The sequence below is a fragment of the Pelophylax lessonae genome, assembly GCF_965119305.1.
Source record: "Pelophylax lessonae genome assembly, chromosome: 4".
Classification (NCBI taxonomy): domain Eukaryota; kingdom Metazoa; phylum Chordata; class Amphibia; order Anura; family Ranidae; genus Pelophylax; species Pelophylax lessonae.
In genome coordinates this window covers 614,124,138-614,137,887 of record NC_138771.1, presented here as the reverse complement: position 1 = coordinate 614,137,887, position 13,750 = coordinate 614,124,138, and the positions used below count along the sequence as shown (strand labels likewise).

Here is a 13,750-nt window from a genome sequence, read left to right as displayed (position 1 = left end):
CTTAAAGTGTCACTAAACCCACATCATAAAAAAAAAAAAAAACTATCAATAAATGGTGTAATAAAAAAAATATCTAAGGTGAGTCCACTAGGAACTGCATCACCAACATACTGGTGTCACTACTCTTTTTCTTTAGTGAAAGCTGTATGACCGTATAAGTAAAAAGCCTAAAATAAATTAAAGGTAACCAGCGCATATAGTGATTGGCAAGCCAGAATATATTAATTGTTTGGTTTTGGGTTTAATACTACCTTTGGGAGGGGGAGGGGGTGGTATTAACCTCCCTGGCGGTATGATTCTTTCCGATTTTAGGTGCTGAAAGCTGTACCATTATTTTGCATGTAATTCTTAAGAACGAGCAGCCCAAACCAACTATTTACATATGATTTTGTTTTTTTTTTTTACTGTGCGTTCTTCTTTATAACATCTCGGGTATAATAAAGTTTGAAACACTAAAATATAAATTATAATATAATAAGTAACTATAAATAAGTTAAAGTATGTATGTGTATATATATATATATATATATATATATATATATCTATAAACACATACACACACACACACACATATATATATATATATATATATATATATATATATATATATATATATATATATATATATATATATATATATATATGTACAGTAAAACTGCAGGAAAGGGCACTGGGGGGCAAACTAAAGTGAATTTATTTTATTTTGTAATGTATCAGTGTGTTTGGTGTGTTTTACTGTTTGAATTTGCCGCCGGTTCCACCCCCCTGCGAGCGTCGGGGCACAGAGCATCAGGAGGAAGATCCGGCTGCGGCACACTGCCGGGATACATCGCTGGATCCCGGGGACAAGGTGAGTACCCTCACTTACAGGATCCAGCGATCTTCCTAGCGGTACCCCGAGTGTGGCTCGGGGGTTACTGCTTTTGGCACTGAAATTTAACCCCGAGCCACACTCGGGAATACCGCTAGGGAGGTTAATGTGGCTCAACCGCACGTTTTTACTACCCCAACTGCATGTCTAAACGGCCCTTACTCATCTGAGAGGCAGATCTTGCACATTGCTCAAGGAATCACTAGCAAACTTTGAAAGAACCCTAGAGTTTAACAAAACCCTGGTAGAGAAAGGCTGACAGTTAATATCAACTGAATGTATTTTCAGCAGTGCTGATATCATGTGTACCCAGAGAAGCTGCCTCTTCCTCTGTCAGCTGTAGGCCTATAGTGCCTAATGGTAAATCCAGCTTTCAAGAAAAATAAGCCAGAAGGTTTAGTTCAGGTTTTGGCTGTTACAATCAGGACCAGAGATATCATTTTCTTGAGGTTACAGACAGCGTTTAGACATAGTGAAAGATTAAATACTGCCTAACTTCATCCAAAATAGAGAAAAATATATATTTTGGGTTCCACTTCCTCATTTCATAGTATAATTTCTACACTTTAAATAATTGTAGCACTACTCCCTTGGGAACTGCTGATTACAGGTTCCCCTGAGTTACCATTAGCAACAGCATGACAGTTTGACATTTTCCCAAATGTTTTAGCTCAGTCAGGAAACAGTCCAGTAGCTTTGATTTTTGTGTTTTTATTTGGAACTTGGATATGAGAAGGGAATGAGTGGGATACTCCAAAACGCTGAATAACGCTAGTCTCAGCTAGGCCGCTGCTTCACTTTGCCCTTAGCTGTGAATTATAAGCGAATGAGCTTTCTGAGGTAATCTGTACTGTACTGCTAAACAACTTCAGGGTCCTTCCTGGCACCCCCTTTGTTCCTATTCTTTAGGGTCAACTACACAGCACCCCCTTTCCTGTTACACTCCCTGTGATCTGGCTCCTTGATCCTCTGACTTCTCTGGAGTGGTCCCCTCTCTTAGGCAGACCTTTAGGCAAAACTCCTGGTACTCATCATACTTTTCCCAAAAGTCTCTTCCAGCAGCTCCACTTGTCAGCGCTCTGGATCCTCTGCAGCTCAGCTCCACACACTTGGTTGACAAGGCTGACCGCCTGAACCCCCTTCCTCACACCTGCAGGAGGAGAGACAGCCGTCCACCTCCTCCTGGGACTTTGCTCCCGCCAAAAGACACCCTGCCTCATGCGCTCCCCGCTTTTATCACCAATCCCATGATGCACCTCTCCAGGTGCTAACCCATTGGGACAGTTACAAAAGCTTGTGTATCATTTGTCAGGTTTCCTCCACTGTCCAACAGGCCTCCCTATTGGACAGAGTGGGGACACTCCCTCAGACCAGATGAATACACACTGAGCACAGAGAGCAGGCCTAACTAAAGATCAGGTTCCCCTGATAAGCAGCAGGAGCATTAGATGCCTTTGCCTGACACCTATGTAGGAGGGTGCTACATAATTAAAACTCAATTGGCGCCACATTAAAAACCAGTAAATCAGAGAGATGTACTGATAGCTTATTTTTATAGATTCACCTTTGCTTTTCTGTTGCACAATGTGTCTAAATATGACTGTGTAATTCAAGAGGGAGCAGAGAGTGGACATGTTGTCCACTGCACTTTAACTGACTAAGTCAGACACGCCCCCCTAAAAAAGACTATTATGAGGGGTGTGGCCATTACTCAGTTATGCCAGCAGAAAGCAACAGAGTAAGAAAGCAGAAAGCAGCCATTCTTAACCAAGGTTCTGTGGAACCCTAGGGTTCCTCCTAAGGTTACTAGGGGTTCTTTTGCTGTTGCTGATTGCCCTTCCATCTGATGAGGCCTGCATATTTTCAGGGCCAATGCTACTTGGAAAAACCAACAGCATGACCCAATTATCTTTTTAGCTGAAATTAAGGGTGGCGTTTTGACCACCACTGTAAAATCTGCATTCTTCCTGACTCCCAATGTAAGGGGCATTTTCCCCACTGACTCCAGATAAATTGGTTTATAAGCAGGAGATCACCAAGACCTGAAAATTATTTCAAGGGTCCCCCTGGAGTGTAAAGGTTGAGAGAGGCTGATTTATACTAACAAAATAAAAAATCAGTTAAAAGTGATACCATGCAGTGATACAGAAAACATTTTTTTTATAAATGAGTCTTCTAGGACTTAGGGCTTTGATGAGAGATAAGAAAACACTACAGGTATATGTGCCCAAGTAAAATTTCATGAATCAGGTTTACATCCACTTTAACCCATGAAAATGAGAAAACCTTGAGGTGACAAGGAGATACTGCGGGGGACAGCTCCAGATTGAAGATAGTGTTTTTTTAAATGTTTTATTTGAGGAAAATGGAAAAAAGGTTTATCTCACTGGTATTGATGTATTGATGTTGATGTAAAGTTTCAGGCAGCTTCTATACTCCAGGAGATCACAACAGTTTCCTCAGCTTGTAGTGTAATCTAACAAAAATTGAAAGTGAAGCACCACACCACTGCTCAGAGGTCCAGATATAAAAAAAAAACTTTATACCGTAAATAGTCAGGGGGACAATCCAAAAAAGGTAGCCAAAGCTTTTGGGGGTCCAAGATTGCCCCTTTTATTGAGGCTTGATTGACAACACACAAGCTGCTGAAAGCCTATGCTTATAATTCACTAGAAAAAAATGCCATTGTAGGTTCAATTCCCTTCTAGTGTGTTTGCACTGTTAGCAATCAAGCTCTGAAGAAAAGGCATTCTTGGACCCCCCATTGACTACCTTTCTTGGATTGTACCTCTTACTTTTATCAGAATGAATTTGTATGTGGCCCCCTTAACATAGGTATGGCACTTTCATTTAAATTGTTTTTTTTTTTTTTACAACTGTTAAGGAAGCATTTTATTGGAAAAACAAAAAAATCCCCAGAATTTGGGTTTACATTTAGCTCCAATTTTTTGGCATTTTTTAGATAATTTCTGAGAAAAAAAAAAAAACACACCTGAAATATATACGTGTAACTCCGCTCAGCTAGTTTTTTGCAGCAGGTACTCCTGCGAAAAACAATAGCTAGGAATCTAATCTCCAGGCTATGACCAGCCCCCAGCCTGCCAATTTTACAATAAAGAAGCAGAAAAACACTAATGAGATTGTTAATGTAATTTTCTGTTTTGTAAGCATGTTCACCCTTAGACTGTATGTGTACAAAAAAAAAATAATAATAAGATTGGGGTGCTACAAGGGGAGGGCAAAAACAAAGTTGACCATCCTGATCCTGTGCCAATAGGCTTTAGAACTGCTTTTCTTCCCATACAAGTCAGTGTGAATGCAAAAACAGGTCTAAGTAGCTTGATGCCTGGAAGGAGGTAACTGAAAGTGCACATGCCGGTCGAATTGGAGCTGAAAGCACATGAAAGGTACCTGCATTTCCCTGTCAACACAAGTCCTAATACAGAACTGAAAGGGTCACCTCAAAAGCCACACATCCCTTATTGGAGGGCCCAATCTGAAGATTCAATCAGACAAAGGTAGCTGTAAAGCACAGAGCCTCTGCTGTGCCATTTAGCTAACTCCTAGTGCTTTGGTAATACTTTGCCATGTTTTTTTTTTTTTCCCAAACTAATTTTATAGAAGCAAATAAGATTTAACAACAAATGTAGATAATACATTGTACAGAGCATTAAAACAGGTAAGAAAGGCACATGCGTGGTGGCTCCCTGAATGGCGGCTTAGTCAGGGAGCTCCGTCCCGCTCCAACGCATTAGACAGCCCACTGCGCTCACCAGCACTTCACCACCTCCCCCGGATACCGATCAACACCTGGTCACCTGGTGCTCTCCACGGGACCCCCAATGCTCGGCTCTCAGGTCTGTAGGGACCTCTCACGGCAATTGAATTCTGTGGCCTCTAACCCTTGCAGCCCTAAGATGGCGGCCGCATCTCCTCACAGCACCCGATGAAGGGGAGGATATTGCTGACGCTCCAACACACATTCCGCAACAAAGGTCAGTCTCCCACAGCCCAGCTACTCCCCTGGAACTGCCACAAATCCTGTCTTCAGCCTCCACAGTCTCTCTCCTGGAGAGAACGATTGATGAATTAACACAGTCCCTGGCTGCGGCCTACCCGGACCTCCCGAGCCGGTCACAGGGCTCCCTGTCCTTCCCTAATCCTAACCAGCAGGATTTTTCTTATCTCATGGCTACTTTTTCTCAGATGCTATTTAAGGGCCTGGCACAGACTGCTTCTCAGATCACTTCTGCCATTCACAATGATCTCCAGAACCTGGGTTCCAGACTTGAAGCTATTGAACTTAAAACAGACCAAACTGTTCTTAAGGTTAACCAAAACTCTGCCAGAATGCAAGATTTACATGACCAACTTGACACTGCTCTGTCTAAAATCGATGAGCTTGAGAATAGATCCAGAAGATATAATTTTAGAATCAGAGGATTGCTTGAAAGTATTAAAGACATTGACGAGGTTGTTACCACATTCATCCAGGACTTGATTCCTGACATACCACCTCACTGCCTTGAACTAGATAGAGCTCATAGGGCCCTCAGAGCCCTCCTTCCTGATGGTTCTCCAAGGGACATTATTGTGAAACCGCACTTCTACAAAGTCAGGAAGTTCTCTAGACACTCCGAGCAACTATCTATCCAAGGCCACCCAATTCAAATCTTCACAGATCTATCGCCCACTACTATTCAGAAACGGCGGGCTCTTAAGCCCTACAACAAAAAGCGATTAAGTATTGGTGGTCCTTTCCTTTTCGCCTCACCTTTCTTCATCAGCACAAAACCTGTAGCTTCTCGGCTCTCCCAGACGGGGAACAGCTCCTCTTGAAACTTGGACTCATCTCCCAAGAATCTACCTCCTCCGCTCTGAACAGACGCTCTGGATCCTCCAAACGCCCCTCTCCTCAGAGCCCCCTAGTTCCAGCTTGGCAGAAGCAACACTTCAAATGGGCCAAAGACGCAAGACCACCCTAAGAAACTTCACGACCTGGCTGGTGTTCCACTATTTTCAGCAGGACTCACTCCTGTTTGATGGCCTGTGAGGGTCCGACCCCACTGTTGCAAAACTACATCGTTCCCCTTTGAGGTATTTTTAGTTCACGTGTGTTGGACATTACCTTTTAAATTTTTCTCCAGTTTGAAGCCTTTTGATACTTCTTTGCGGGTTATACACCCTTTTCCTTTTTTTGCAGCTTTTTGGTGGCACCTTTCACTTTTTCTTTGCTGGGGTGTCTAGTCAAAGCGGGATCTCTGCTGCACCTCGCTACCTCTCTGCATGGGAATTTTTCCCACACGTGGACTGGGGCTGATGCCTTTGCTCCTCGCAGGCATCTCTGGGTTTCAGGATTAGTTAGGGTCTGGCCTACCTTACCTGTATTGGGTTGGGATTTCTTGGTACAGTTATTATTTGCATGTACTCATGTATATGTGGCTCTCCTTTCTTGTCCTTTTTCTTTTTCTTGTTTCTCCCCCTTCTGCTTCCCCCCCCCCCCTCTGGTCACCAGCGGGTCCCCTTATCTCTTCACGACAGGATTTACACCTTTTAGGGCCTGCTCCCAGTTTAAGCTTTGTCTCCTACCTTGAGCTGCACAGGACTCATCAATATGCTCCACCTCCAGCACTCCACGTTCTGCTGACTCGATGAACCCCCGGATACCTCTTCCTGTTCTTGGAAGATTTCTTCTCACAATGTCCAAGGGATTAATTCCCCGACTAAGAGACGTAAGCTTTTCAATTCATATAACTCTCACCACATTGATATTGCATTCACAAAAGAGACTCATTTCCTGGCTTCTTATAGACCTTTGGTGTTTGTCCACCCCAAATACCCACAATTTTATTTGGCGAATGCCACTGATAAAACCAAGGGTGTTGCAATTTTTTTCGCACGCCATGTCCAATTCAATCTCAAATGGAAGTTAGAGGATCAGGAGGGTAGGTTTTTACTTCTGATAGGCTCCATGGGAGGGACCACATACTCCCTCCTCTCCTATTATGCCCCAAATAAACGCCAGGATCTTTTTTTCCACCATCGAGCCACACGTCATTACCCAGGCTGAAGGTATATTAATAATGGGGGGGGATTCTAATATAGCCCTAGATCAAGGTCTGGAAAAATTGCGTCTGGATAACCCTTCTTTGTGCCGCCCTCCCAAGCAGAGCACCCAGATTGCCAAGTTGCTCTTCTCGGCAGGGCTAGTAGATATGTGGAGGGAACTTAACCCCAGTGCCAAAGACTATACACACTTCTCGGCCCCACATAATATCTTATCGAGGATAGATCACATCTTTGTTTATACTAAGACCATCCCTCACACGGTAAAGTCTTTTATCAGGGACTCCCCTATTTCTGACCATGCCATGGTTATCCTATTACTAAATTGCACCCAAGCTCATGACGGCACATTCCGGTGGCGTCATAATGAAGCTCTTTTGAGCGATCCAGTATAATGCAATATCTTGTCCAAAGAACTTGAGGAATACTTCTCTTCCAATGTTACTCCAGAGGTCTCCCCTGAAACCATTTGGGCAGCACACAAGGCGGTGATCAGGGGGAAGATAATTCAAACCACCTCCAATCTTAAATGCCGGGCTGATCTCCTCAAATTGAAATCAGACTTTCTTGCGCTTAGTAAAGCCCACAAACAGGACCCTACCCCGACGCAGGGAACACTATCCCAAAATCCACAACAGGCATTGCAGTCATTTCATTCCTTTTATTCAAAATTGTATGATTTTCAGTCTCCCTCCCCCTCCCGGGAAGCACAGTCCTTTCTGGATGACTTACCACTTCCACGCCTTAGTCGAGAACATAGGGAAATACTAGAGGACCCCCATCTCAGAATTAGAAATCTTGAATGTGATCAAGGCTTTAAAGACAGGGTCTGTTCCCGGACCAGATGGGTTCTCCTCAATCTATTACAAAACTTTCGGGCCTACTTTAGCTCCCCATCTGAGTAAGTTTTATAATGCTCTGCAAAAAGGAGAGTCTGTTGACAGGACTTTGAACTTGGCATACATTTCGGTCATCCCTAAACCGGTAAAAGACCACAGCGATATTTGCAATTATAGACCCATATCTCACAATAACGTAGACTTAAAAATATTGTCCTCTCCAACAGAATCTCCCCCTTCATTAGTGCTTATGTTCATAAAGATCAAATCGAGATTCATCCCAGGGAGGCAGGGCTCCGACCAAATTAGGAGAGCTATGGATCTAATTTCTCTGACCAACTCCAGGTGGGATGGCAGCTCTCCCCAAGAGACTTTACTTCTTTCCCTCGATTTACATAAAGCATTTGACTCAATCTCATAGCCTTACCTTTTCGAGACCATCCAGAGGTGGGGTTTTGGCACTAAATTCCTCAACATTTTAAAAGCCCTCTATTCATCACCATCAGCCCACATCCGCATTTTAGGTCACTACTCCGACTCTATTCCTATTAAGAGGGGCACCAGACAAGGTTGCCCCCTCTCTCCTCTTATATTTGCAATCGCCATTGAATCCTTAGCGATAGCGATTTGCCACCACCCAGACATCCGCGGTGTTCATTGTGGTCCAATGGAACACAAATGTGCACTCTTCGTGGACGGTGTATTGCTTTTCTCAACTTCCCTGATCATTTTGATCCCTAACGTTATGCACATACAACATACTTTGCAAATTTTCTCTTGCCTCTGGCCATCACGGTGAATTTATCCAAATCCATGGCACTTAACATATCCGTCCCAACGCCCTCCCTCGAGGCCTTGAAACCCTCTTTCCCATTTGTGAGGTGTAAGTCCTCGATCCCTTATTTAGGAGTACATCTTACCCCATCAATCGACACCCTATACCAGGCCAATTATTCTCCCTTAAATAAAAAATTGAAAGCCGATCTGTCCAGCTGGGATCATCACAATCTCTCCTGGCTGGGTAGAATAAACTCCATCAAAATAACTCTCCTTTCTGAGGATTTTATATTTTTTTCGATCACTACCCATCCCCCTCAATAAAAGCCATATAACTTTACAATCCAGTATAGTAAAATTTGTTTGGGGAAAAAAGGGTTACCTTTGCTCGTGGTCAGTCTTATTTAGACAGAATGCAGGGCGGATTGGCCTTACCCAATTTTTGGAAATATTACCAGGCAGCTCAACTGGCCCAGTTTTCTATGATTTACACTCGCGGTCCTAAATCTGACTGGATTAAAATTTAGAGGCAGGCGATCCCCCACTATACACTGGATTATGTCGCCTGGTGCCCACCTAAGCTTCAACCAGCGATCTTAGCACCCACCCTTTCGCACTCAATCAAATTATGTAGACAGCTCTATCAACTCCCCACACTGGTCTCGACTATGAAGCCGTTAAATCACCTGTTTCATCACCCCCTATTCTTACCCGGGCATGACATAAAGGCATTTCAATGGTGGACGAACAAAGGTCTATATCTCATAGGGCACTTCCTGTCACCCTCCGGCCCCCTCTCTCTCTCCCATTGCATTAACAAACTTAGATACCGGCTTTGAAAAAATTCTGGTTCATTCAAATTTCCCACTTCCTGCATACAATGTGGTCAGACAACCGTGTACCTTCGACTTTGACACCATACGAAAGGTGGTGTTCTGAGTCCGCAGAACTAAGGGGGGCATATCAAATATTTATAATGCTCTAATGGAACCCTCAGATATAACTCCTTATGCTCTCAAATGGGAGCATGATTTACAGTCGGATTACTCATCGGACGTTTGGCATCGCATTTTCCACAGATCATTCAAGGGCATAATAAACACATTTCAATCATTGAAATGAACCTTAAAATTCTGACCCAATGGTATTTAGTACCAGCCCATCTGGCGCTCATGTTCCCTAACACCTCCCCATTGTGTTTCAGGGGGTGTGAACACCAGGGCTCTTTCCTTCATACCTGGTGGTCATGCCCCAAAATCCAATCATTTTGGAAGAAATTTTTCCACTTGCTTCGGCTGGTTACGAGCCTCCAGATTCCTCAGACGCCTCAAATGGTCTTCCTGCATGATTTTTCCACACAAATATTCCAAATACCTGTCAGCGCTAGTGTTCTTTATGCTCCTGGGAGCGAAGCTCACTCTGGCCAAAGCTTGGAAACAGCCTTCAGTCTCTCTGAATTCTGCCAAATGGAAGATTTCTTGGATAATGACTCAGGAAAAGATAGTAGCTGTCTTACAGGACTGGGTGGCAAAGTTTGAAGCTATTTGGGACCCCTGGGTGCAATATCTACACGTTCCACTGTGATCCTCCATAGAACGCTACTCCTGAATCTCCCCCGGTGACTTTCCCCTTCTTCCTTTCCCCCTTTACCCTACCTTCTTTCTCTCCTTTTCTCTATGGTTTCCTCTTCCCCATTATCTGTTCCCTTCTTTTATCTTGGCCACCTTTTGCAGGTTGGGGCATCCCCTACTCCTTCATGTGGAGCCTACTTCCCACTCGCATATTTTCTTATATGCACAGGGCCTTCTTTCCTGATGGAGCTCTGTCACTGTTTGGTGAGCAGCCAGGTCCCCAAATGTGTTGCAACCCTCATGGGTGCTTGGGGCCAGGGTTCCACTCGCCAGCCTAACTTTTTTACTTCCACCTCCTGAAATTGGTTTTCTCGGCTCCTGGGAGGACCTGGAGATGTTTCATCTTTACAAATGACCTCTTTGTAATTTGAAAAATTATTGAGCCACATGTTTAGCTAGTGCTTTTCAATGGCAAGTGCATTTTCTTCTTTGTTCCTCAAAGTTGTTTCGCATTGCTTATGTTCAAATAATGCTCTATTACCATATTTTTTGTTGTCAGTAATGACTGTTTGTAATTCCTTTATCTTCTTCAATAAAATATTTGAAAGTTAAAACACGTAAGACATGAGGAGTAAATGCTCCTTTGGCAAAAAGCCTTAGTGGATGATTGAGCGCTCTCTCAGTGGAAGTCCGTAATGATGAAACGCATCAGTGGGTGAGTGCGCGGACGCCATAGTTACATCAGATGGCACGCCAAGCCGTGCCACAAGCTCCGGACGCTACGGTACCTAGCCTCATGGGCAGCGGCGGTGGATGTACAGCATGTCCCATGCGTTTGCTGTGCCTCCATTACATGCACTTTTGTAAGTAGGGTTTTGATGGGAACGGGGCACATTTGTTTTATCTATGTGATATCCAATAAATTGTACGGTATGTGTCCCCGCTCTATTCTTATGTGTTCCATGACACGGCACTTGTGAGTGGAATGTAGATGGAGGTTGGATTAAGATTGGAACCACAGTGCAACTGACTTGATGCCCATGGAAAGAGGATCTTTCTAAGAGTTACATGCGTGCATTTTACAACAGTCTGGTGAGTGCCCAATTTGATGGGGAGCACTTCTTGGTGGTGGTGATTTAAGAAGAGGTTTCTGGGAATCCTTCACACCCTCCCTCCTGTTGGTTGTGCATCCAGACTGGACTGTGTACTTTCTATATTTTTGGGACTTTCATATCTTGCAAGCGGTCCTTTTACATTGGTCCATTATAAGCAGTTTTATTTGATGTGCTTAATATAGCGCTGCTAGTGTTATAGATTTATTCAATCTTAAGAGTGACTCTAATGCACCTTTTGGTATATATGATTTGATTAATAGCAGCAGCTGTCACCTGTTAAGAGGCAGTTTTAACACAATTTAATATTACTATCATTTAGCGCTGGGCGAGTAAGATTTGTGGTCCTTTGTGCTGAGTGTTTTCTTGCTCCATTTGCATTATTTTGTCTATATGTTGAAACCAGTCTGATATGGATGGAATTTTGGGGGTGCCCCATAGTTTAGGTATGCAGAGTTTAGCTGCGTTGATTAGCATCATTGCTAAGGACTTGAAGTATGATGTAGTGGAGGAGTCGTGGTGGTGGAGTTGGAGCTGTACAGGTGTGAAGGCCAATGAGAGGGCAGTTATTTTCTGGGTGAGTTTGTAAACTGTGTTCCATAAGGGTAGAATAGATGGGAATTACCCCCATATGTGCAGGAGGTTGGCTTTACTGTGTTGGCATCTCCAGCATGTGCAAGATATGGAGGCGTTCTACTTGTGTAGAATGGCAGGGGTGCGGTACCATCGAGAAAGTAATTTATAATTATTCTCTTGTACAGAGACATTAATTGAGTCTTTGTGCATGTGGCGAAATATATGTTCCCAGTTTTTGTGAGAAAGATCCTCGTGAAGGTCTCGGGCCCAAGCCTTGCATATCTTCCCGTCGCCCGCTTGAGTGTTATTCCAAAGCATGTGATATATAGTCGAGATAATGTGTCTTTGGGGAGATTGGGACGTACAAACTTTCTCAAATGTGTGAGGGCTTTGGATAGGTCAATTGCGCGTTGGATCTTATTAATGTAGTGTTTGATTTGCAGGTAGTCTAAAAATGTTAGGCGGGGGTTGGCCCCTAATGCGTTCAAACTTTCAAATGGTTTAAGTTTACCTCTGAGGAGGAGGTGGTGTAGTCATATACCAGTAGCGGGTTGTTTAGATGAGAGTGGATGGGGTGGGAGTCCTGGAGGGAAATCTGGATTCATAGCTAGTGGAGTCATTAAGCTCGGGGTAGAAGAGATGGTGAGCTTACGACAAGTTTCGAAGAAGCAGGAAAGGGAGGCTCCTATTAGGGGTTGCTCCGTTAAGTCTTTAGGGAGAAGGTTTAGTTGAATCCATGGTGTACAGCATAGTGGGTGTTTGGAAAATAAATTCTCTAGGCTTACCCAGTCCTTTGTGGATAGTGGATATTCCAATCCACAATACATTGCAAGTGACAGGCCCAGTAATAGTAGAGTATATCGGGCAGGCCAATCCCTCCCAAACTTTTGGGTTTTATGAGTTGGGCATGGCTCAGTCTGGGGCGCTTATGGTTCCACAGGAAGGAACAAGTTCTTCTCAAAGAGTGGAAAAAGGCCTTTGGTAATTGAATGGGTAGTGTCTGGAGGAGGTAGAGTATGCGAGGTAAGATGTTCATTTTAATAATTGCCGCCCTGTTGAACCATGAGAATTGTGATTTGTTCCATTTGTTAAGGTCTTCCGTAATGTTTTTAAGAAGAGGCTGGTATTTGATGGAGTCTTTGTCATGTTTTTAATGGTTTATTTGCAAGACAAAAAATTTATACATAGAGTAAAAGAAAAAAAATACAGAACATCAGTTTAAAAATATACAAAGCAATTAAAGCAGTGTATACCCCGCTTTGCTATTTTTACCTACAGGTAATCCTATATTAAGGCCTACCTGTAGGTAAAATGAATACCTCCTAATGGTGCACCATTTTGGAGAAAATCACCCTGCATTCAGCGGCATCAGCGGCGTTTGCGCTCTAAAGGTCCGGCATACAATGCCGGACATTCAGAGCTTCTTGCCGTAACCACTGGCTTCTGCGCACGTATGCACGTCATTGCGGCTCCGGCAACTTACAGCGCCAGAGCCTGTGATCCCGGAAGAAAAGATGGGTAAAGATGTCATCCCCCTCAGTAGTGAGTGGGCACTGCTGAAAGGGCTTTGTTCTAAGGTGAGTATTTCCTAATGTGCAAGTATGTGATGTATACTAGCACATTATGCCATTGTCTTACAGGTTTTTTTTTCCAGCGGTTTGCTACTGCTTTAAAATAAACCTGACAAAAAAACAAGTTTTACCTTTAGAGTTCTTTGTTTGAATTAATAATGCTGTGTCACGTCGTCTACGCTTTAATCTTCCTTGGCACAAAGGTTCTGTTAGGGAAAAGAAAATTAGGTAAAAATGTTAACAAAACGACACAGGTTTCACTTCCTCTGACTGATTCTTTATCATATATTGTATCACTTTGCAAATCCCCTTATTGCCGGTATCCCTGCTAGCTGTAACTCTCAGATACAGTGGCTGTATAAATGAT

General features: G+C 43.4%; 1 pseudogene across 1 annotated transcript in view; it reads right to left on the bottom strand.

Annotated features, from left to right (window-relative positions):
- Window positions 1-13,750, bottom strand: part of LOC309552831 (A.superbus venom factor 1-like) — a 319,818-nt pseudogene that overhangs the window by 168,019 nt on the left and 138,049 nt on the right. The window contains exons 16-18 of the transcript XR_014226164.1: window positions 13,515-13,589; window positions 9,928-10,012; window positions 6,461-6,594 (exon numbers count right to left, since the gene is read on the bottom strand). The product of XR_014226164.1 is annotated as an A.superbus venom factor 1-like (transcript). The remainder of the gene's footprint in view (window positions 1-6,460; window positions 6,595-9,927; window positions 10,013-13,514; window positions 13,590-13,750) is intronic.